This window comes from Mobula birostris, chromosome 30 (genome assembly GCF_030028105.1).
Source record: "Mobula birostris isolate sMobBir1 chromosome 30, sMobBir1.hap1, whole genome shotgun sequence".
NCBI classification, from domain to species: Eukaryota; Metazoa; Chordata; class Chondrichthyes; order Myliobatiformes; family Myliobatidae; genus Mobula; species Mobula birostris.
In genome coordinates this window covers 1497982-1524055 of record NC_092399.1, presented here as the reverse complement: position 1 = coordinate 1524055, position 26074 = coordinate 1497982, and the positions used below count along the sequence as shown (strand labels likewise).

General features: G+C 40.9%; 1 protein-coding gene across 7 annotated transcripts in view; it reads right to left on the bottom strand.

Moving 5' to 3' along the window:
- LOC140190445 (phosphatase and actin regulator 4-like) overlaps nt 1–26074 on the bottom strand; it is a 190225-nt gene that overhangs the window by 144042 nt on the left and 20109 nt on the right. For 3 of the 7 annotated variants that reach the window (XM_072247041.1, XM_072247045.1, XM_072247042.1), the window contains exon 2: nt 10542–10624. The exons of 3 other annotated variants lie outside the window; for them this stretch is intronic. The gene's annotated coding sequence lies outside the window, so the exon portion shown is untranslated. Of the gene's footprint in view, nt 1–3; nt 87–10541; nt 10625–26074 lie in introns of those variants that run through there. One more of the 7 variants, XM_072247044.1, reaches the window with a different exon arrangement.

Below are 26074 nucleotides of genomic sequence, written 5' to 3'. Positions count from 1 at the left end.
CACCATATTCTACAGAGCTTGCACTGAGAGCATCCTGAGCAGCTGCATCACTGCCTGGTTCGGAAATTGCACCATCTCGGATCGCAGGACCCTGCAGTGGATAGTGAGGTCAGCTGAGATCATCGAAATCTCTCTTCCCGCTATCACAGACATTTACACCACACGCTGCATCTGCAAAGCAAACAGCATTATGAAGGACCCCACGCACCTCTCATATAAACTCTTCTCCCTCCTGCCATCTGGCAAAAGGCACCGAAGTATTCGGGCTCTCACAACCAGACTACGTTAACAGTTTCTTCCCCCAAGCCATCAGACTCCTCAATACCCAGAGCCTGGCTTGACACCGACCTACTATACCCTCTACTGTGCCTACTGTCTTGTTTATTATTTATAATGATTTATTGTAGTGCCTGCACTGCTTTGTGCACTTTATGCAGTCCCGGATAGGACTGTAGTCTAGTGTAGTTTTTGCTTACATAGTTCAGTGTAGTTTTTATATTGTTTCATGTAGCACCATGGTCCTGGAAAACGTTGTCTCTATTGTACTATGTTCTGTACCAGCAGTTATGGTTGAAATGACAATAAAAAGTGACTTGACTTGACTTGACTTGAGCAACATGTGGAGAGCTGATGGGAATGTGGAGAGAATAAAACTGGTCTTAATTAAGGATTAGTGTAAGTGCGTAGTTAATAGTTGGCACCGACTTGGGCTTAAGATACAACTCTATAAACACAAATACATTGTATTCCAGTTAAATGGGCCATTGGTTAATTGGGGCAGTGCTCATTTGGGACAGCATTTAAAGAACAAAAATTAATCAAGAAAATAGCCAGGGTTTACCTTATTTATTTGGGACATTATGTCTCTTTAATTGGGACAGGAGGCAGTTGCTGAACAGGTTCTAACTCGCGCCAGTCACGTGTACTTTTTAAATAGCGTCATTTTAAATAGCTTTTATTTAAAAACTAATTTTAAATAGTTTTTAAATAGTGTCATTTGCATGTGTTTGTGTTTAAAACACAGTGACTTTTGTCACTGATAGTTAGTGAGAAATAGGCAGTAGGAAAATCAGGACCGTTTTGCTCACTGCAGTTTCAAGCATTCAGGCTTGCAGATGCCAGAAGTAACCAGGAGTGAAAAAGAAACGATTTCAGTATCCCAACAAGTTAGGAACGATGAAGAACGTAAAGGTTTGACAATCATAAGACCATAAGATATAGAAGCAGAGTTATGCCATTTGCCCCATCGAGTCTGCTTCACTTCGTCATGGCTGATCCCTTTCCCTCTCAGCACCAACTTCCTGCCTTCTCCACGTAACCCTTCATGCCCTAACAAATCAAGAACCTCTCAACCTGTCTTAAATTACCCAATGACATGGCCTTCACAGCCACATCTGGCAACAAATTCCACAGATTCACCATTCTCATCCTGAATGTTACAATGAAAACGAAGATATGGAGGATGCAATTGTTGATAGCACTATATGAAGGCAGTCCATTATCTGCAAAACACACAAAATACTGGAGCAACACACCTCCAGGCCAGGCAGCATCTACGGAAAAGAGTACAGTCAACGTTTCGGGCCGAGACCCATCCGCTGAAGGGTCTCGGCCCGAAACTTTGATTGTACTCTGCCATAAGATGCTGCCTGTCCTGCTGAGCTCCTCCAGTGTTCTGTGTGTGTTGCTTGGATTTTCAGTATCTGCAGATTTTCTCCTGTTTGTGATTCGATTATCTGCACTGAATTTGTTGATTGCATACACTGGATGAATTCCTCTACAAGTATTAAGATTCAATGTACATTTATTATCAAAGTATGTATGCAGTATACAACCATGAGATTTGTCTTCCCACAGACAGCCACGAAACAGATAAGTGGTACTTGTTCAAACTAAACATCAAACACCCAACGTACAAAAAAAACAACAAATCATGCAAATGGCAAAAAAAATCAGTGAAAAACAGAATATTAAATATCAAACCACAGAGTCATTAAAACAGTCCAGGAATATTCAGTCTAGTTCAGTTCAGTTCAATTTAGTACTGTGTTGTTCCATGACTGCAGGGCTGCAAGCACAACATAGCAATAAAAACAAAGGAGTAACCACCAACACACAACATGAACTGCAGAGTCCAATCCACAACCGCAAATCCACAAATTGATTAAACCTTCCCCAAGACCCAAAACACAGACACATTCCATCGGGAGTAGCGAGCAAGAGTGAGAGTGAGAGGCACTGAACACCCACTGGCCTTCTGCTCTCATCCTCATTTATTTCAATCTTACTCGAGCTTTAATTGGCGAGATCAGTGAGAAACGGAGTTGATCATGGACTTGCTCCAGATTTCCAGGCTTCTTGAACTCCAGGCCACATACTCCACGTGAAACTTCAGCAAACTCCCTCAGAGACCGCAATTGTCCAATCGGCCCGAAGACACACCAGCAAAATGTAGACCACAGGTTGCAATAGTAGCATAATCATATTTTTGTAGTAAGAGCTAATACAGTTTTTTTAGCATTCTAGTAGTGTTCTGATTTAATCTGTATTTAATTTAAATACATAATTTATTACTCATTTTGTCCGTTATACCCTTTTAACTATTTCCATGAAACTTCGGCTATTTGAGGCAACTGCTTAACTGGGCTAAAATGTATTGGTCTCATCGTGTCCCAATTAACTGGAATCCACTTAACTTTCTTTCAAGAGCACCAGTCAGGGTGCAGTCAAGCCAGTGTAGGACAAAGAGAGCAAGAGAAGGTAGAAACACAGCTAAACATTAAAAAGTCACTGGTTAAGCCACAAGCTAGCCACTTCATATTAGAAAGGAATGGTAAAGCCTGAAAAATGGTACAGAGAAAATTCAGCATAATGGTAACAAGGACGTAAAGCTTGAATTACAAGAGACTACAGAATTTGGTATCATTGCGAAGAGCTGCAGTGGTTAACAGCAATGGGCCTCCAGTGGTTGGAAGGTTGGTAGCCAGAGACTGTAGATTTGGAAAAGGATCAGTGAAGGAAGGGTATGCACAGACAGGCTATAGTGACTTAGAAAATGGAGGGTCAAAGGTGATGGTAGGAACAGATTTAATTGAAATTTTGAAAAGGACTTGATAGAATTTCGACCTAGTGTATGGGAGGGAAGAGCAGTGCGACTAACTGAACAGGTCTATCAAAACAAATTAGACAATATTAAGACATATTCGACAGAATCAGCCATGATTGAATGGCAGAGCAGACTTGGTGGACCAAATGGCCTAATTCTGCTCCTTTGTCTTATGGAGATGATTAAACGCAATGGTCTCCTCTTCTGCTGTCCCATTCTGTAATGATTCTACAGTCCAACAATCAAGAAGATTTCCCTTTATTGACAGCATCTGGGCAGTGATGCTGTTTAAAATTGCAGCTAATTACATTACAAATATATAAAGTCACGTGAATTAAAGAGGCCATGTGCATATCTGCAAAATATGTTCAGCCACAATTTTTCTTCCTTCACAGGATCTGTTTGAAAGGCAATGATGTCAGTGATTTATGAAGAAACAGTAATTTTTGTGCAAACAGCAAGATTCGTTAATAAATTGAAAAAAAATCACTCCACGCTTAAGCAAGAATCCAACAGACACAGAGAAGTGAGGCCAGCAGCAAAAACAAAAAGACAGTCAATTATAAACAAATCAATTATATAATGCTGTTCATTAGCACAGGGTTAAACAACCAATAGAAACCAAGACCCAAGGAATAAAATGAATACTTGGTTTCGGGGAGCAGAAGGGAAGCAGAGAATAGTGTCAAGAGATTGTACTCTGTACTTCAAACTGAAAATAAAACACAACTCACTTACTGGCCAAACATTCTATTTATAGTCAGGTTTGGAATATGGATACTACAGGCAAGGCCAGGATTTATAACCCATCCTTGGCTTCCCTGAAGTCGATGGTGATACAACTGAATTCTTGGTTGGACATGCCAGAGGTTAGTTAAGAACTTACTACACTGGCATTGGAGTTACACATGTCAGACTGAGCAAAAGTGTAGTGTTCCTTCTCAGAATAGATCTTAATGAACCAAATGAGTTTTTACTGCATTCCAAATCATTATCATTATTTTACCAGCATTAGCCTTTGATTTCTGAAACTGCAATGGTTGGAAACCAATTTGTGTTCGTCAGATTAGCAGCCCAGGCCCAAAGACAGACAAAAGAAAAATTGAAATTTTATAACTACTCTGATTATGGTCTTTAAAAAAAGACAGAAATTCTGACATTTGTCCATGTCTTTCTCTACAACACACCTTAACCTCTCCTTCACTAAGAAGTTACCCTGTACAACTAAGGATATCCCAGTATTGGTTCATTTTCTTCAATTGCTGACAATAAAAAGGTGACAGGCAATCCCAATGTGCTTATACATTGTCTAGAGAAATATTATTCAGATTAACCTCACTCATTCTCAACTAACTCAATTGACTTTCTCTGCCTGAAATGTCAACTCTTTATTCCTCTCCACAGATGCTGCCTGCCATGCTGAGTTCCTCCAGCATTTTGTGTGTGTTACTCTGGATCTCCACATAAGAACCTCATGTTTATGACTTGATTTTTCATCAATTTTCCTGCTGTAATTCAATAAGAATGTTTCTACTGGCTGCAATCTGATGAGTGATGAAAACACAATTACCACCAAAACAATTAAAAGGAAATTAGAATTGCCTCCTCTGCCTAAAGAAATAGTAGAAAGTGAAACCCTTTACCATAATTGACCTTTGAACTAACTACTTGGAAAGCAAGAAATAATAAAAAAACAAAAACAGAATTTAAGAGTAGGCATTCCAATCTGCTGAACCTTCAGATTATTAGGAACCTCAGTTTCATTGTTATGCTAAAGCCAATTGCCATGCAAAAACTCTTCATGGATGAGATCAAAAACTGTGACATGCCAATCAACTTCAGTAATCAAATGTGTTTCAAATGGCTGTTTCTATGACTCATTCTAGGTCAGTGCAAAGAACACCTTGACTTGCCCTCAGCTGCAAATCATAATGGGCATCCATTGGCTGCATGAGAATTTTCATAAATACTTTCAATGTTGCACAATATTTTATACTGCCTTCATATCAGAGCCAGTATCACTGGGAGTGGTTCTTGGTCCATGAACCGTATTCTTCGTGTTGATTCACTCCCAATCTTTTCAGCTCCAGAATGCATTCAGAAGCATTTTTAAAAACTAGCTCTAAATTGTACCATATATTGTGACAGCCACATACAAAACAAGGCAGACCATTCAGCCTATCTACTCAATAGTGCCATGTACCACAGGTCTTCAACTCTAATTCTATTTTCTTTACCAGCATATTCTGATATATTTTCTCAAAGTGTTTCCCCTAAATACATCTACACTAATCAACCAAACAATTCTGTAGCCACTAAACCCTAAGTTCTAACTAATCTTTGAACCAAGATTCTTTTTCAGAAGTATCTGTTAGATCTGCAAGTGAACATCTCATATTGGTTGCCCCCATTTTTTTGACTACCTAAATTGGAAGCATTTCTTCCTCTCTCGCTCTATTAAACACATGTATAATCTCAAACTTCTAACAGTACAGCCCTCAATCTCCTCATTTACAAAGAATAGATCATTCTGGACAAGCCAAACTAAAAATGCACAACACCCTCGTGACACATGACACTATTAATAATCTCTACTGCCATACTATCTGCTGAGTGGAAGGCCAACAAGATCCATGGGTGGTTTTTTATCAAAACCAAACCTGTAAACTAGGATGTCATCAGAATGACCAATAACTGGATTCTTAGGTGAACTTTATTCTGATTGCATTTGAGAAGTCTTTTGCCACTGACCACTTTCCACATCAAGTAAATTATTACAATTTAAGCATACGCTAATGATTTCTTCAACAGCCCCACCAGGAGCTTGAACTCGTGTTTATACACTTCCATGAAACCTCAGTCTGACAAGCTACAAGGATTTGCAGCACGAATAACTATTTAAACTATTAGTAAGGTACAAGCAAACCCTGTTTATACTGACTTTTTAAAAATGAAATGTCAATAGCCAATGTATGTGACAAGGGGTAAAGCATTACACTAACCATTATGCTACTGTGTCACCCTACTGAAGACTGAACAGAAGTCTCTACCACTTAACATTCCCTCTGTTGTTTATATAGCTGCATGGACCAACCATTGCTGTGAGCTGTAATATTTTATTTTGTAATATTTAGAATGAAAATTTAAATAAATCACACTTTTGATTTTATTTATTAATGGAAGGGTATAATGAAATACAGTACAACAAAAAAATCTTTCAGGTTGCATAAACTTTTAAACTCAGACAGCATTGGTACTCAGCAGGCCACCAGTTTATTCACAATGAGCTACTGACTTCCATTCTGTGTTTACTGTTACAATTTGTAACACTGCTGTAACTTGAAAAACTGACAATATAAATATATTGAAGCTCTACAATGTTTCAGTAAAGGTTGTGAAATGTTTATTATTTTAAAAATTTATGGATTATATTCATTAACATAATTACAGAGTATTTCAAAGCTATATTAACATGATCTCAAAATTATATTATTATATAAAAGAAAATTCTAGCTGCGCAGCAGCAATTCAGTTACTGTGTGGTCATGTAGTCCTGCAGCTTCAAGGGAACAGTAAAGCTATTATTTGAAGAATAAATTGCAGAAGTAATGGGAATTGAGGAATGGATCCACAATATCTTTCCTGAGCAGCACTGTGGGCTTAAACTGCTGCAGCAGTTGAACCCACGCTCACGTACCACAGAAACGTATGAATCTTGATACCAGATAAGCAGAAGGCCTTTGCAAGTACAGTGGATTCTGGTTATTTGGATCATTAGTAATTGAGGACAGCTGCTTACTTGGAACAATTTTGTTCTTAAAAAACAAAAATTAATTGAGAAAATAGCCGGGATTCCCTTCATTATTTTTGGGACACTGTGGCACATAATTGGGACAGAAGACTGTTGCCAAATAGTTTCTTAAGTGGTGTCAGTGGCATGTACTTGTATGGCCATTAGAAACTACACCATGCTTAGAGCAAACGGTTTTTAAATAGTGTCAGATGCATGTAGTTGTGTTCAAAAACCAGTGATTTATGTAACTGATGGCTGACGAGAAGTAAGCAGCAAGATTATTCAGACCTATTTTACTACTTCAACAAGTTAGGACCTACAAAGAATTTGAAGGTATCGGCAAACTCCTTTAATGTTACAATGGAAGTGAAGATCTGGAGGGTGCAATTGTTGAAAGCATTGTATGAAGGTAACCCATTATCTGCACTAGGTGTTTGTGCTCATTTACAGTCAATCAAAAGAACACGGCAGCATACACTGGATAAATTCCTCTGTCAACAACTATTAGGAACTATTACACTTTTAGAGTACTGCAGTAGTTAGTATTGGTAGTGTTCTAATTTGTTCTGTATGTAATTTTAATATATAACTTGTTGCTCAGTTAAATGGTAGCTTGTTTTTTTTAATATACCCTTTTAGATATTTCCATGAAATTTTAGCTAATTTAGGCAGCTGCTTAACTGGGGCAAAACGTAATGGTCCCGATGTGTCCCGATAACTGGAATCCACCATACTACTGTAGACACTGGTCAGTTAGGCAATTTTCAACATGGCCCATCAGGAATCACAATAAAAGAAACACTATATTAGCTTGGTGTTCTGTAGCATCTATTAATAAGAAATTATAGTTTTTACAAATAATTTAGATCATAATAGATAGGGAAAACCACAGTTTATTATCTGGTGTAATCTGCAAATCACTAAGCTTTAAAAAGCTTGGCCACAGGAGTGTCACAAAGGCCGCCATTATAAAAAAAATAGAATATTTGCATTTCTAAAGCCACTACTCATAACTACAGGATCTTTAAGTGAGCTCTAGTGCCAATCGTCTCTTTTTTTAATGGCATTCAGTAAACTGCAATTGCTTTAGGATTTCAGCAGTGGGTAAATAACCTTAATTCTGGTTATTGACCCTACCTCAAGGTGCTCTATGGTCGGCTACAGGAAAATGTTTCGAGAATTGGAAATCACAAAAGAAAAAGACATGAGGCCAGGGAAAATGTGGCAAATATAAGGGGGGGGGGGGAGGAGAACAGAATTAATTCCAAACTAGGCCATTGCTTCAAAAGAGGTTTTATTTACGTCTCTAAAGGGAGGATCATTACCTGGTGTATTAATCAAGATCTTTTTTACTGAACAGTGCCAGAGTACAAATATAGAAACACTTCTTGATCCCACCTCTTCACAGTCACTGACTAATTCACACTACCAAGACTCTGTTCATTTTCAAGCATCACCAACAAATGCATCCATATAATGCTCTGCCTTCCCATTGCTACCAAATAATTTAGGCAAAAGCATCCAGAACACCTTCAAAAGCTGATGCCTCAAAAAGGTGGCATCCATCATTAAGGACCCCCATCATCCTGGACATCCCCCTTTTTATTGTGAGTATAAGGATGGTAGTTGAGAAGCCTAAAGACAAACACACACACACACAACATTTTAGGAACAGCTTCTTCCCCTCCACCATCAAATTTCTGAATAGACAATGAACACATGAACACTACCTCACTACTTTTTCCTCTCTTCTTGCACTATTACACAGTTACCATTACATTTTGCAATGTACTGCTGCTAGAAAACAACAAATTCCAAAACCTACGCCGGTGATATTAAACCTGATTCTGAAATATGGTAGGTACTGTTACACAACCAGTCAAACACCATTAGCCGAATGATAAACAGAAGATACCTGTCCTGCTCATGATCTACAGCACCTTTCAATTGTTTCTATTTTAGAACACAAATCTTCCACTCAAAATTGGATGAGTTTTCAAGCAGACACAGTGGAGTTGAAAGTGTTCATCTGGGATTTTCTCTCAGGTCTCACTTACAGCAGTGTCTACGAAATTAACCACAGACCCCAGAGCAATCCTGGATGGCTGACCAATGCACATGAATTCAAAAGGAGACAGACACAAAAAGTGGTCTCTTCTTGCTCCACTCGTAATTTTTGATGTATAACTATCAGCTCATATATGGGCTCCATTATTTTAGAATACTCTGCACTAGAAGGAATTCTTGACAATCTCCCTCATTGTTCCCTGTGTGCACTGCAATTTCTCTGTGTCACTTTATTCTGCATTGTTATTGCCTTCCCTTGTAGTAGCTCAGTGCACCGATGTGATGAAACGATCTGTATGGATGGCATGCAAAACAAAGCTTTTCACTATACACATGACAATGATAAAAAAATATATACCGGTTCCTTCAAACCTCTGAAAACAAGTTAGAACTTAATGTTCATTAGATTGCAAGCGCCAAATATTTTAATATTTTTTTTAAGAGATATATTGCGGTAACAGACTTTCCCAGTACAACGAGCCCGCAACACCCAGAGAAAACTCGCTTGGCCACAGGGAGGACGTACAAATTCCTTACAGACAGCAGTGGGAATTGAAATGGAGTCACTGGTGCTGCAAGGATGTTATGCTAACCACTACAATATAGTGCCGCCTCTACTCCTACTGCTCTTGGAGGGAATAAAGACAAATTTTAAAATAGGTTACCCCAGCTGAACAATCGGATGAACAGTGGACTGTAAATTCCTTGGAATCCTGAACCTCAACTCAGTGAATGCTCCATTGCCCAGTATGGTAAAGAACAAAATAATGCCAGAAGCATTGTTGAGGATTTCTGCCATCCCACAACACCTTTGACCCATATTCTGTCAGGAAAGAGGTACAGGAGCATCAGGACTAGGACTGCCAGACTGGCAGCATCTTCTCCCAGGCTCTGAGACTAATGAATACCCTGCTACCACCGAGCTCTCATCTCTAGGACAGCCAGCTACTGACTTGCTCACTTCACATGCATTTTGAATTACATTTTATTAATTTATTTGTGGTAATATTTTATTTAACTTGCTGTATATATGTATTAAGGGTGCACCATGGCCCAGAGGAACATTGTTTCCTTTGGTTGTATACATGTACAGTTAGAAGGCAATAAATAGGCCATTAGTGGACAAGAGAATAAACAATGAGATTGGTTGAAAAATGCAGTCCAAAAAGATTAGTCGAGGTCTTATTTGTTGACAAAACAGGTTCAAAGAACCTAATGATACATTCCTAATTATTTCATTCCAATCTGAAGAAACTATTGGTTCCAAATGTCTGTTGCTTCTTTCCCCAGTTCTTCTGAACCTGTCTGGAAGTTGCCAGAGATCCTGCTGTCCCAGGGCAAAAGCTTTCCGGTTTAAGAGGTATTAATTTTGTTTGGGGATCTTCTTGAATCCAACTGACCACAACCTTAACCCTAACCTTAAATACATCAACAATGCAAAATTTGCAGCAGTTTTCTTAAGTTATTGTAAATATCTTTAAGATTCCTTGTGTAGGGAAAAGCACCTGCTGTAATCAAATTTTCCAGAGTTACAATGGTATCAACGTCTTCCTAAATTAGTCAGAGAATCCATACCAGGCAATCAACTGGAGACTTCAGCAAAGCGCCAACGGAGAACTGCTTGTCTTCCCATTCTTGACTTCACAGATCCGCAGCATCTGAGAGAAAATGAGAAGTTGGCTTGCGTGAGTGCTGATGAACCTAATCCATGGCTTCTGTGATGGAGTGGTTAGTTAAGATGGCATGGTACAGAACCCACAATTTATGCTGTTTTATAAGACAGGTCGCATAATGAGATGTACATTTTGCTCAAGGTAACAATGCAAATACCATGTCCTGTATGTCTGAAGTGTATAAAGATGAAAGGTGCATTATCAAAACACCTATAAAAATATCACAGGCATTTCTTCATTTGAATGTTTTTGAACATTGATATTGTACTTGTGGACAAATACAAGATTGTATATCTGTAATCAAAAAACTAATAAGACCGAAACTTCACTCTATAATTTTATAAAATTTCAGAGGTTGGGGATAAGAAATTATTTCTCATTTTCCCCTCTAATTTCATACACAGGTTGAAGAAAACACGAAAAGCAGTTATATCTTTACCAAGATGGCCATGTGTGAACCTAATCACCAGTATCACTAGGATGAAGATTATTAATTCTGTACTTAATTCTAAACTTTCCTGCTGATATACTAACAGACAAAAATCACAAAATGAACGCAGAACAAACAAAATTCAGCTGCCCTCTTTTGCAACAAAGGTCAATCAGTACTGAATATGATAGACAACCAAAATAAAACATCGACACAGATTATTCGACTGCAGAATGCTGGAAGCATTGACAGATATAGGCATTCATAATCAATTTCATAATATCAAACATATGTTTACCAATATCCATCCCATTAAAGTTGATCACAATTTCTACAATTAAAACTATATTCCCCTTAGGAACCCAATTCCAACATACTTTCTTACACCACTGGGGCCCAAAAGAGAATCCACGCTGGAGGCACAGAATAAACACATCTCTTGTTTTTGGCTCTTACGGGATAGGGAAGTTTAGTTTTCCAAGTGTCGTGTAGGGTAATGTAATCGGTAACAGATGACACATTGCTCGTAATAGAAACTGCTGCTCTACAATTCACAAACACCATCATTGAGTTGTTGTGTCTGCTGTAATGATGTCAGTGGAAGGCCACTGCTTTAGGTTTGTTCGTAATAGAGGTAAAAGGCTGCAGCTTTCATCGTGCATATAAAACAACTCCCACAAGTTTTATTCACAAAATCCTGTACTGGTGACCCCGACACTCTCAGAGAACTCAAGTCATGTGTCAATTACACAGTTGCTCTGGAGTTTTGGGAGCAGAATGCTACCGCATGGTTTTCACAGGCAGAAGCACAATTCGCACTGTGAGAAATCACGGTGGACAATTTCAAATTTAATATGTAATAGCATCTCGAATTTAGTTCCCCAGCAGACAGGGTAGTGAATCTGCTTCACCACTCACCTAAGCGTGATAAATACAGTTGCAAGAAAAAGTCTGTGAACCCCTTACCTTGTTTTCTGTTTTAATTACTCATAAAATGTGGTCTGATCTTCATCCAAGTCACAATAATTCAGATTGCCAGGTTCACTATACACCATCGAGATAGGACTCTCGAGTCTCTCAAAAGCAGAGGTGGAGGTGTATGACTCATGATCAACTCCTCTGGTGTACCAATGTGTCAGTGATGCCCCAATTATCCTGGAATAGCTTGCAATTAAGTGCAGTCCATTTTACCTGTTGTGGGAGATTTCAGTGATTTTTTTTTGGTAGTGGTGTACATTCCACTCCAGAGCAATATCAAGCAGGCTCTAGATGATCTGAACAATGTGATCAACATGCATGAAACACCACACCCTGACGCCTTCATCACTTTGGGGGATTTTAACAAGGCCAGCTTGAAAAAGTCACTAAACAACTAAACAAAACACTTGTAGTACCTGAGGAAACAACACACTGGATCATTGTTACACCACCATCAAGAATGCCTACCGTGCTATTCCCACACTCTCACTCTGGGAAGTCTGATCACCTGGCTGTACTTCTACTCACTGAGTATAGGCAGAGTCTGAAGGCTGCAGCACCAGTAGAGAGGACTAAGAAGGTATGGACAAGGCAAGCACAGAAGTCCTTATTGGACTGCTTTGAATTGGTGGACTGGACTGTATTCAGGGATTCATCTTTGAATCTGGACAAGTATGCCACAGTTGTTACTGACTTCATTTGTAACCTGTGTGGATGACTGTGTGCCCACAAAAACGTGCTATACATTCCCAAACCAAAAGCCGTGGATGAACCAGGAGATTTGTCATGTGCTGAGGGCAAGATCTGTGGCACTAAAGTCTGGCAACCCAGGCCTGCACAAAAATATCAGGACTTAGAGGGCTATTTCAAGAGTGAAGAAACAATTCTGAGCGAGGTTGGAGGTGACATCAGAAGTACGTCAAGTCTGGCAGGGTTTGAGGGTCGTTACTTCCTACAGAGTGAAACCCAATAGCATGAATGGCAGTAATGTTTCACTACCAGATGAGCTCAGAGCATTTTAAGCCTGCTTTGGAAAGGAGAATACAACTACAGCTGGAAAGATCCCTGCTGCACCTGGTGACCCTGTGATCAGCATCTCGGAGGCCAATGTCAGGCTGTCTTTCAAGATGGTGAACCCTCGTAAGGGGGAAGGCCCGATGGAGTACCTAGTAAGGCTTTGAAAACTTGTGCCAACCAACTGGCAGGTGTATTCAAAGGCATTTTCAACCTCTCATTGCTACAGTCAGATGTTCTCACCTGCTTCAAAAAGGTAACAATTACACCAGAGCCCAAGCAGAGTAGTGTGAGCAGCCTTAATGACTATCATTCAGTAGCACTCACATCTATCATGATGAGATACTTCGAGAGGTTGGTCATGGCCAGAATCAATTTCTGCCTCAGCAGGGACCTAGACGCACTGCAATTTGCCCATTGCCACAATAGGTTTACAGCAGACGCAATCCCAATGGCTCTTCACACAGCCTGGACAATACCAATGTCTGGATGCTGTTCCATTGACTGTAGCTCAGTGTTTAACACCATCATTCTGACAGTCTTGGTCGATAAGCAATGGAACCTGGGCCTCCATGCCTCCCTCTGCAATTGAACCTTCAACTTCCTAAGCGGAATCTGTGCAGATTGGTGATAATACCTGCTTTTTGATCAACACTGGAGCACCTCAGGGATGTGAGGATGTGTGCTTAGCCCACAGCTGTACTCTCTATACCCATGATTATGTGGCTAGGCAGAGCTCAAATGCCATTTATGAACTTGCTGATGATACAACCATCGTACAGGAGCAAGACATACCAGCTAGTTTAGTGATGTCGCAGCAACAACCTTGCCCTCCACATCAGTAAGACCAAAGAACTGATTGTGGTCTTCAGCAAGGGTAGGCCAAGGAAACACAAACCAATCTTCATAGAAGGTCAGAAGTGAAGAGAATAAGCAATTTCAAGTTCCTGGGTGTCAAGATCCAAGGATCTAACCTGGTCCTAACATATCAATGCAGCTATCTATACATTGCTAAAATTCTCGTTCTGCTTACCTGTTTGTGCCTCAAATTAGCCCAAACGGTGCATTAAAGAGGCAGTTTTTTTTTTGACTAAATGGACTTAAAATGCACTAACTTACAGAATGCACGCAAAGGTCAGGGTTATATTCATATAAAATTGCTCACTCGTCGACAGGCTCCGCTTTCCAGACCCGACTCCAGCTTTCATGGAAACCGCGATGCGACACCACGACATAAGCGCACAGTCAGCCTCAGCAGCACCTCACGATGCTCACAGCAGTGACACCAACCGCAGCAAAAGGGCAGGGCAGCTCTATTTCTAGCGGTCACATTCTGCTAATCACCATCAGCACGTGCAGGATTGGGACAGATCAAACCGCAAACCATTAATAAGAGATAATTAAATCTTATTGTAATGAAGTGCCTCGAAACACCCATCAAACCCTTTGCTGCAAAGGACAGTGGTGACTATTTCACGTCCATTTAGGAGAGCACCAACCACATCATCAAGAGAAATCAGCATCCTGGAGGCTTCAGTGTTACTGTTTCGTATCTTCTATCCAGCATTAAGGTAAAAAAAATATGGTCAGCCTAATTATGCGTGTGGAAAGGGAAGAGGGACATTATGGTCAAGAGATTACGCCAAACATCGTCAGGAAGCAGCAAGGAGAGGGAGAGAACAAGAATCGGATGAGGTCAGGACCACATGACTTCAGGATTAAAGAGTCAGGACAAAAAAGATGAGAGAAGAAGAGACTGAGGGGGAGAGGTATGCACATCTCCAAAATGAAAACAAAAGGCACAGAAGGAGAAGAGAACAAGAATCGGATCAGGCCAGGGCTGCACGACTCCAGGATCAGAGAGAAAGAACAAATGGTAGAAGAGATAAAGAGACGAAGGATGAAAGGGCTGCGTGTCTCCAGAATGTCAACAACTGACATAGAAGGAGGAGAGAGGAAGAGACAAAGGAGCTGAGAAAACCACGTCTCTAGGATCAGAGACAAAGAACAAACAGCAGAAGAGATGAAGAGATGGGGGATGAAAGGGCTGTGCATCTCCAGAATGACAAAAACAGGCACAGGAGGAGAGAGGAAGAGACAGAGGAGAAAAGGAAAGATCGACTCGAGAATATGCGGCAAGGGGTAATTATTGCGAGAGTTGCTGAACACAACAATGCCCGCTTTCAACGACAATACCTCGACAGAGAAAGAGCAAGGCAAAATGCATGACTCACATGCTGTAACATTTCTGCTGATGTTGGTACAATGACTAGAGTATGCCCTCACTGTCGTGCCTTCCTACTTACTGGAGAAACCGCAAATTTCTGCTGTATGAAGGGAAAGGTCAGGATGGGCAATTTGCAACCTCTACCCAATGAACACCTCAATTTATACAGCAATGATGAACCTATTGCAAGAGAGTTCAGGAACAGCATCAGACAATACAATTGCCTCTTCCAAATGGCATCCTTTGGTGCCAAAGCCCTTCCAACGAGGAATGGATGGAATCCTTCTGTGATTACTCAAGGCCAAATCCATCATTACATCAGACATTTAATGCCAGACCCCAGCGAGCAAGCTCGATTCCTTCAAATTTACTTCATGGATCCTCAAGACAGCGTAGAATTGAGAATGGGGATACTACAGAACAATGGAATTCAACGTGAGATTGTTGAATTATTGGAAAACCTACTACGACAACGAAACCCGTACATTGCGTCCCTTCGACTTGCAAAAGAACAAATTCGAGGCATGCCAGAGGCATCCATTGTCATTGATCCTGACCGGATTCCGGCATTTGAACATGAGAGGAGATTTAATGCACAAATTGCCAACGGAGTTGCTGTCATTAAACCGAACAGCACTGAACCTGAAGCAAGATCATGGCACATTGTGTAGAAAGAACAAGGAGGCGAGTTGCAAATAATTTCAGAGTCCCATCACTCCTGTGACAGCTTTCAATACGTATTTTTCTTTCCACTTGGAGACGATGGCTGGCATCATCAACTCCGAATGACGAACAACAGGAAAATGATGGCAATGCGTTATTATGCATATCTAATAATGAACCATGAGAATGAGTTTAATAACCTTCTCAGAAGAGGACAGCTATTCCAACAATACTTGGTTGATATGGCTGCTAAGATTGAAGGCAAGAGGCTGAGCTACATCTGAATGAATCAAACAACTATGAGATCAACAACATACCTGACTGATGCATTGAGTGATTTCAGAAACATCAGAAGGTGCATCATCCTGTCCTCAACATTTGTCGGTGGACCAAGATACATGATGGAATGATGTCAGGACGCCATGATGTATATACGGAAGTATGGTAATGCTTCATTTTTCATTACAATGACATGCAATCCAAACTGGCCCGAAATCCGACAGCATCTTTTTTTGCATCAGCAGCCAAACGATTGGCCGGATTTAATCGCAAGAGTGCTTGACTTGAAGAGAAAGTTGTTTATGAAGTACCGCACTGGAACAGATGGTCTCTTCGGTAGGTGTATCGCTTACATTGTAAGTGTTGAATACCAAAAGCGGGGTCTGCCTCATTGGCACTGTCTGTTGCGGCTCGATGAAGCATCCAAGCAGAGACCACAAAATTATGATAGATTCATGCAAGCAGAAATACCAGAGCCAAATGAAGATCCCGAGCTGCATGAATTGGTCTTGAAGCACATGATGCATGGTCTGTATTGCACCACTAAATCACCATGTTGGCAAAATGGTACATGCAGTAAGAGGTACCCGAGGTCATTCATTGAGCATACAAGGTATGGGAATGATTCATATCCTGCGTATAGGAGACAGTCTGTGGAAACGGGAGGATTCGAAGGTCATCAAGTAAGACGACAAAGTCAAACTATAACTTCTGAATGGGTGGTACCCTATAATGCCCAACTATTAAGGCTGTTCAATTGTCATCTAAATGTAGAAATATGCTCATCTGTCAAGTCCATCAAGTATACCATGAAGGGGAGTGATCAGGCAATTTTTGGAGTGAATAGAGAAGACGAAATCACACAGTATTTGACAGGCAGATACACCGGGCCCTCTGAAGCTGTCGGATCGACATTTGGATTTCCAATTCACGAGAGGGAACCAGCCGTTGTTCACCTTCAAGTGCACCTTCCCCAACAGCATCAAGTATTCTTTCGAGATAATGCTGCTGTGCAACTGAATAATGATATGGCAAGAACCACTTTAACGGAATTCATGGATCTTTGCACTCACGATCCATTTGCAAGAACCCTGTACCATGCGGATATTCCCAGATTCTACACTTGGACTAATAAGAGATGAGAAAGAAGGAGAATGAGGAAAAGAGTGGAGGAGTACTCTGGGATTTTTGAAGCAAATGTTCTGGGTCGAGAATGTACCGTTTCTCCATGAAGTGGTGACCCCTACTATTTGAGACTTCTTATTCATCACATAAAGGGGCCAGTATCTTTCAAATCATTGAAAACACATGATGGAGATATCCTTCCATCAGTCAAAGACGTCTGCAGAGAGAGAGGATTGTTGCCAGCTGACGATCATTGGCAGCAAACTATGGAAGAGGCAGAGAGAACAAGAATGCCCAGAGCAATGAGAGATTTGTTTGTCATTTTGCTAACAAACACTGAAATCAACAATCCACAGCAATTATGGAACCGGTTCAAGAATGCAATGTCTGAGGATTTCTTACCAATGGAGAGGAGAACTATCAATGATCCTAATATCATGATTGATGAGAGGCATCATAGACAAGCTCTTCTGTATTTCCAAGAGAAGCTTGAGAACCTGGGCAAAACGCTTGAAGAATAAAACTTGCCGACACCAAGAAGCAGTACAATTACTCAAAGTGTTGGCAATCTGGAATTATTGTGTGAACTGCAATACAACAGAGATGAACAACAGGAATCTGTTTCACAGAAGGAGCCCCTATTGAATAATAAGCAAAGAGAAGTATATGAATATCTGTGTGACTGCTTGGAAAGGAATCTCTCTTCAATGATTTTCATTGATGCACCAAGAGGAATGGGCAAGACATTTATCATCAACTTGATCCTTGCTAAAGTTAGGGGAGATGGAGGTGTTGCTATTGCTGTACCATCATCCAGTATTGCAGCAACATTGATGCCTGGTGGTAAGACAGCGCATTCAAGGTACCCCTCAAAGTCAGTGAAGATGCCCTTTGTAACATTGATAAAAACACCAATACTGCAAATTTACTCCGAAATGCAAGGCTTATTGTCTGGGATGAGTGCCCCATGATTAGGAGGGAGAGCTTCGAAGCCATGGACCATACTCTTTCTGATGCATGCCGCAAGAACAAGGCCTTCGAGGGTATTTTAACCATTTGCTGTGGCGATTTCCCTCAGCTTTTAGCAGTTGTGAAACGAGGAAATGATGCTGGTGTGGAGAATTCATGCATAAAAAAATCCTACTTATGGAGAAGCTTCAAGTTTCAATTGAAGAGAAACATGTGATTGAGTGAGGAAGAAGGACAATATTCTGAGTTCTTATTGGATGTTGGAGAAGACAAGATTGAGAAAAATGAAAACGATGAAATCGAATTACCTGAAGATACGATGCCGCCAGCAAAAACTATGGAAGAACGTATTGATTTCACCTACCCGACATTTGACAATCCTGCAGAACTGTTCTCGAGGAATTCTATCTTGGTTCCTCTCAATGAAATGATGTGAAAAATAAACTTCACATGCATTAGACGCTTCCCTGGAATCATGAAAGAATACTGTTCCTTCAATGCCGTAAGTGAAGGAGCTAACGCCATTCATTTTCCAACAGAGTTCCTTGATTCAGTTGAACTCTCTGGATTGCCACCACATAAACTGGAACTGAAGAGGGGATCTCCCATCATTTCCATGAGGAACTTGGATCCACCAAGGCTTTGCAATGGAACACGAATGATGGTGGGAGAACTGCACGACAATCTCATCGTAGCAAAGATAAACATTGGTGCGTTCAAAAATGACATTGTCATGATCCCAAGAATGACTCTCAGTTTATCAGAAGGGGAAGATGTCCCTCTTCAGCGGAGCCAGTTCCCGATACAGTCATGCTTTGCTATGACTATACATAAGGCGCAAGGCCAAACCATGGAGAATGTGTTGATTTATCTGGAGAAACCGGTATTCCAGCGTGGTCAGCTGTATGTGGCTTTAAGCCGGGGAAAAAGAAATGAAAAAGTTAGAGTATTCTTGAAGGGTGGCAGATCAACCAGAAATGTTGTCATCAAAAGTGTCCTTCGTTAGACGAGGAGGAGCTATATTCGTCTTGCTATGCATCTTTCTTCTTTAATAAACTGAGTTTTTCTTCTTTAATTTCCAAAGCAAAGCGATAGCAACAGCATTCAGGGAAATTTAATGTTCATTCTGGTCACATCAGACTGCCCTGCCTTTCTCTCAAAGGGTGCCCCAACGGGTCACCCGGTTGTCTGGTAAAGAAAGAAAGACAGTGGCTATATTTTATTAGGAGTGTGAGGAGATTTGGTTTGTCACCTAAGACACACAAAAACTTCTACAGATGTACCGTGGAGAACATTCTGACAGGCTGCATCACTTCCTGGTTTGGGAAGACTACAGCACAGGATCGCAAGAAGTGGTGTCTCAGAAGGGTAACGTCCATCAAGGACCCCCATCAGCCAGGACATGCTATCTTCTCATTGTTGCCATCAGGAAGAAGGTATAGAAGTCTGATGGCACACACTCAGTAATTCAGAAACAGTTTCTTCCCCTTTGCCATCTGATTCCTAAAGGGACATTGAACCCATGAACACTACCTCACTTATTTTTTCCTGTTTTTGCATTTTTTTTAGTTTAACTATTTACTTCATGTTCTCTCATTCATTCTCTCTTTCTTATATATAGTATGTGTAATATCATATACATGTATATATAGTATGTGTATAATTTTATACACACACACACACCATATGCAAGTGATATTAAATTGATTCTGTTTCTGATAACAGACAAACATAATCTTCCTAAACTAATAGCACAAACAGTTATACTTTTCATGTCTTTTCTGAAGATGTTATTTAATCATTCACAGTCCAGGCTGCAAAAAGTATGTGAAGCCTTGTATTTAATAAATGGTAGGAGCTCCTTAAGCAGCAATAACCTCCACCAAAAGTTTCCTGTAGCTGCTGATCAGACTTGCACAATAACAAGGAGGAATTTTAGACCATTCCTCCATACAAAACTGTTTCAGTTCATCCATATTTCTGGGATACCTTGCATGAACAACCCTCTTTAGGCCATGCCACAGCATCTTAATTGGGTTAAGATCTGGACACTGACTTGGCTATCCAAAATATGAATTTTCTTCTTTTTAAAACCCTTCTGTTGATTTACTCTTGTGTTTTGGATCCATGTGTTGTTGCATCATTCAACTTCTATTAAGCTTGAGGTGATGAACCACTATCCTGACACTCTCCTGTAAAATGTCTTGAAACAATTTTGAATTCATTGCTCCCTTGCCAATTGCTAGCTATCCAGGTCCTGAGATAGCAAAACGGCCCAAAACTATGATGCTCCTTCCATCATGCTTCACAGTTGGGATGAGGTTTTGGTGTTGGCGTGCAGTGCCCTTTTTCCTCCAAACATAGCCATGTGCATTTCTGTCAAAAAGTTCAACTTTTGTCTCATCTGTCCACGAAACATTGTCCCAGAAGCGTTGTGGTCCTTTGCAATTTTGAGATGTGCAGTAATGTTTTGTTTCAGAGAGCAGTTGTTTCTCCGTGGTGTCCTTCCAACAACACCATTCTTGTTCAGTGTTTTTCTTATACTGGGCACATGAACAGAGACTTTAGTATGCTCTAGAAATTTCTGCAGGTCTTTTGCGTTATCCTGGAGTTCTTCTTCACCTCCTTCAGCATTGCACATTGTGCACTTGATGTGATCTTTGCAGGATGCCCACTCCTCAGGAGAGTAGCAACAGCACTGAATTTCCTCCATTTGTAGATGAACACCTCAGGTCTTCAGAAATGCTTTTGTAGCCTTTTCCAGCTTCATGCATCTCTACAATTCTTCTTCTAAAGAATCGGACTTTCTTTTTAAATAGGGCAGGGCACCTCTGCAACCCACACCTTCGATCTCATCTCGTTGATTGAAACGCCCAACTCCAAATAGCTTTTGAAGTAGGCAATATCCCAGAGGTTCACATACTCTTTTGAACCTAAACTGTGATTGTTTAAATGGTGTACTCTATACTGATGAGAAGTAATACAATTGTTTATGTGTTATTAGTTTAGGCAGATTGTATTATAACTTAAATGTAGATCAGACCACATCTTGTGAGTAATTAATACAGAAAACCAGGTAATTGCAAAGGCTTCGCAAACAACTTCTTGCAACTACATATCACTCTTACAACTCACTTATTACAGACTATTTGACTGTGAGGCTGAGCCCGCCAAACAGTTGCTCTTCTTGCCTGGCTTAGCTGATGCTTGGCCTTCAGAACTACTGGACCACATGCTTCTCTCCTGGGCAATCACCATCCCTGTTTCATTTTAAAAGAAACTCTTATGCTGCACACGAACAGTTGGTTGGAGGTGTGTGGCAGCTGCCTGCCTTCTTCAACCCACAACTTCGCTCCCTCCGACAGGAAGTACAGCACGTTTGACCGCAAGCTTCTCCATCTCTATCTGGCCGTCCGTCATTTTCATTTTCTACTGATAGGGTCAGCATTTCACAATGTTCGTTCCTTGATGGCCAAAGCGTCAGACCTTTGGTCTGCACGGCAGGAACGCCACCATTTCGGAACTCATGACTGACATACAGCACATAAAAAGGGAAAAATAATGCAGTGGCTGTTTGCCTCTCACAGCCCACCATCAATGCTTTACACAGTGGGGCTGACCATGGCAGCTGACCCAGAGATCCAGGTTTACAAAACAACAGTCACGGGCCTGCGATTGGCTAACATCAAGTTCAGGGACGCAGGAGTTTCTCTCCTGTGTGATGTCTTAACTGGATGCCCTCACCGAATTGTGCCTGCACACTGGAGTTGTACTGTTTTTAACTACATCATAGCCTCTCACAGCTAGGCAGGAAGGCTTTAAAAGAAACTGGTTCCTTTAAAGTTTGTGTGGCATGGCATTAGGAAGGATGTACGAGATTGGAATACAGCCTGTGATATGCATCAGTGGGCGAAAATTTAACCATCGTATTTCGACATCATTGTTACTTTTCAAAGTCCCCGAATTATGGTTTGTCCACACCAATGTTGACCTGTTTGGCATCCCCACGCGCCCCCTCCCCACTGGTTTCATACATTTTACCATAGTGAACCATGCCACCAGGCACTCCACCTGATAGTTCTAGCAATCGCAGCCCCAATTCACATCAGACTTCTGGGTCTTAATGACCCAGAACTTCGGCATTAACTTGCATCACTACAGTCTATCACCTGCTGTCCAATGGCCTGTGCAAGCATTTTCACCATTCCTTAAAGGCTGCTCTGAGCGTCTCCCTGACAGACGAGTATTGGTATGATCATCTCCCATGGGTCCTGCTGGGGCTCAGAATGTCTCCAAAAGAGGACCTGCATTCCTCTGCAGCTAAGTTGGTGTATAGGCAGCCACTACAGATGCTGTGTGATTTCATTCCTGATGCCACGATCACCTGGTTGGCATCTCAGCAGCATTCTGCCCTCCTCAGTAAACTCAATTCTCTTACACCTATTTCTACCTCCCATCATAGGACATAGCATTCTTAGGATCCAGTTGACCTACGTTCTACCTCATTCGTTTTTGTTTGCCATGATGAACATCAATGCCCCTTTAAGCCCTCTTACAATGACCTGTTCCACATTTGGAATGGAGCGAAAAGACTTCTACTGTAGATAGGAAGGGCAAACCCAAATGTGTTTCTGTAGATCACCTTAAACCAACACACCAAGACCTGGATGGTTCCTCTATGACATCCTCTGCATCACGACATGACCATGTACGTGTCAACAAACCCTGAGATGAGCCACAGGCTCCGACTGTTTCTCCAACCACGCCACATAGGACCCCAGCTGAGAGGCTCATACGAGCTCCAAGCAGATTTACAATGCTGGTTTTGGTGAACTCTGAGGGGGCCTGTGTAATGTCATGTAGTGGGTGAGAGATGACACATACTGTTAATAATAGAAACTGTTCTACATAATTCACAAACACTGTCCTTGAGTTGTATTTAAGAGATGGTGCCTGTCGTAATGACGTTAGCGTGAGATGACTGCTTTTGCTTTATTCGTAATGGAACTAAAGGGCTGGCTTTTGTTAAGCACATAAAACGACTCTCGTATGATTTATTCACAAAATCCTATGGTAGAATCAGAAAGTTTATGCATGCTTTATTCAAATACTGCTTATTCCTTAAGGGAAAGAACAGAAATTTCATTCCACATTTAATCATGCTGGATACATTCAAATTCCTTTATAAGCCACATCTGAACATTCAGGAAAATGAATACAATTATTCTTTTGATCATTTTAGTCCTTCCAAAACACATGCAACCAGATTTTTATTCTAATTGAACTTCGACATTATAGGTCCTATTTGTTTTTCCATGTCAGTGCAGAGATTTTAAACTTTCCCACAAGTAAGACTGACCTCTTGTACACCGTTGGCATTGAACAAACTTTTCTTTAAAAAAAAAAGGTCAAGGTTAGGGACACTTCCTGTTTTGACAAGAGATTGACACAGGACTCTCAGCATCCACTAAAATTTGCTCACTATGATCTAAGTTTCTCAAGCTTATTCCCAGCTTCAAGTAAATTGCTCACTATCTTGCTGAACATTTAAGAAACCTTTTAAGTTTCTAGAGCAGCAAACATTCTGTCTACTAACTTTAACAACTATTAAATCCCAGCAAGTTGTACTTTTGCAGTCGATTTGCTATGTCAAAAAGCAAATGATGTTGATGACTATCTGTCGAAGAGGCCAGGTGAAGAGCAGACATGGAAAGAAAGACTGTCAGTCAGGAAAATTACACTTGGATGAAGGGGACTTACAAACACAAGAGACTCTCCAGATGCTGGATATCCAGAATAACACACAGGTCCTCTCCTTGATGGGCGTTCAGTAAGATCCTCTCGCTGCTCCCAATTGGATCTTTGCTGCTCCCGACTCTTTGGCCTTTCCAGTCCTGATGAAGGATCTCGACCTACAACTTTGACTGTTTTACTCCTCTCCACAGATGCTACCTGACCTGCTGAGTTCCTCCAGTATCTTGCCTCTGTTGCTTTAAAAGAGACATGAAGGGTTTCCCCCCCCACCCCCCCAGAGCACAGTCAAAACACTGCCAACCCTGGATATTCTTTCTTCTTTCCTCTCCTGCTGGGGAGAAGCCCAAAAGCACATACAACCACATGGCTCATGAACAGCTTCTATCCCAAGAATGGTTATTCTGAATGGTTCCCAAGTAGGATAAGATAGATTATTGACCTCACAATCCAGTTATGATCTTGCAATTTATTGTGTACCTACACTGCACTTTCACTTAATCTGCTAGACAGTGGAGTCTGGTTAATTGAGCCATCAGTTAATCAGGGCAAATGCTTATTTGGCACAACCCTTGAAGAACAATAACTAATTTAAAAAAATAGTCAAGATTTCCTTCATTCATTTGGGACACTATGCTGCTTAACTGGGATAGTAAACTGTTGCTGAACAGTTTCTAATTAACATCAGTCACGTGCATTGCTTAGCCTTTAAACAGTACCGGTTGCGTGTATTTGTTCAAAGGTTCATTTATTATCAATGTACACTCAGCACCCCTCATAACACTACCCTGTATAGTGCTGATTCGTTACAAAGCGGTTATTCGATTCTTTATTGAAATTTTTTTAAATGGCAAAAATTCATTCTTAACAACACTTAAAAATTCTCAAGAGCAGCTGCCATTACAGTAAACATTCAATCAGCCAATGAGAGCAGCGCTTTACATACGCTCTACGCCAGGGGTCCCCAACCTTTTTTGCACTGCGGACCGGTTTAATATTGACAATATTCTTGCGGACCGGCCGACCGGGGTGGGAGGGGGGGTAGGGTTGCCAACGAACAAGAGTAGCAGTCAAATACGTTGCTTACCCAAAAGACTACAATGACCATGAAGCCTTGCGTGGGCACCAATGTGCATGCGCGTCGTGACCTGCCGATTCCTCTCCCCCTCCCCCCCAAGCAAATCCTTTTTGGCGATTCTGTTCGTGGGGGTGGGTGTTAATCACTACCGGAATATAGGTGATAAGTGGGTAATACCCTCAATTCTGTTTCTAAAAGGGTTTATCTAACGAATTTAATATTAAACACACAGCGCATATTTTCCTCGCATGGATATAATGATAAGTCAATTATCACGAGAACTTGAAGTGTTGAACGAACTTCCAGTAGAAGTGGCAGAAGCAGGTTCGATATGATCATTTAAAGAAAAATTGGATAGCTATATGGACAGGAAAGGAATGGAGGATTATGGGCTGAGTGCGGGTGGCGGGACTAGGTAAGAGTAGCGTTCGGCACGGACTAGAAGGGCCAAGATGGCCTGTTTCCGTGCTGTAATTGTTATATGGTTATATAGGTCACTTATAAGTCAATAGCATCATAACATTTTAAGTAATATTTGGATATTAAACACACAGCGCATATTTTCCCCGTATGAATATATAAAATCATTGCAACACACCAATATCGCTGAATCAGTGGGAGCCCTGGGCTTGTTTCCCTGCAACAACACCATCTTATCGAGGGGTGATGGGAGACAGCAATACTCGAAGGGGGTTCCTTATGTCTAGTCTATTCCGCAATTTAGTTTAAGTTGCATTCATTGCAGAAAACTCCGCTTAGCAGAAAAATGTTGGAAATGAAAGCAACGTTTTCAGTGCTTTCGTGGCTATCTCAGGATATTTAGCCTTGACTTTGATCCAAAATGCCGGCAGAGATGTTATGTCAAACATACTTTTCAGCCCGTCGTCATTTGCAAGCTCGAGGAGTTGATCGCCTTCCCGC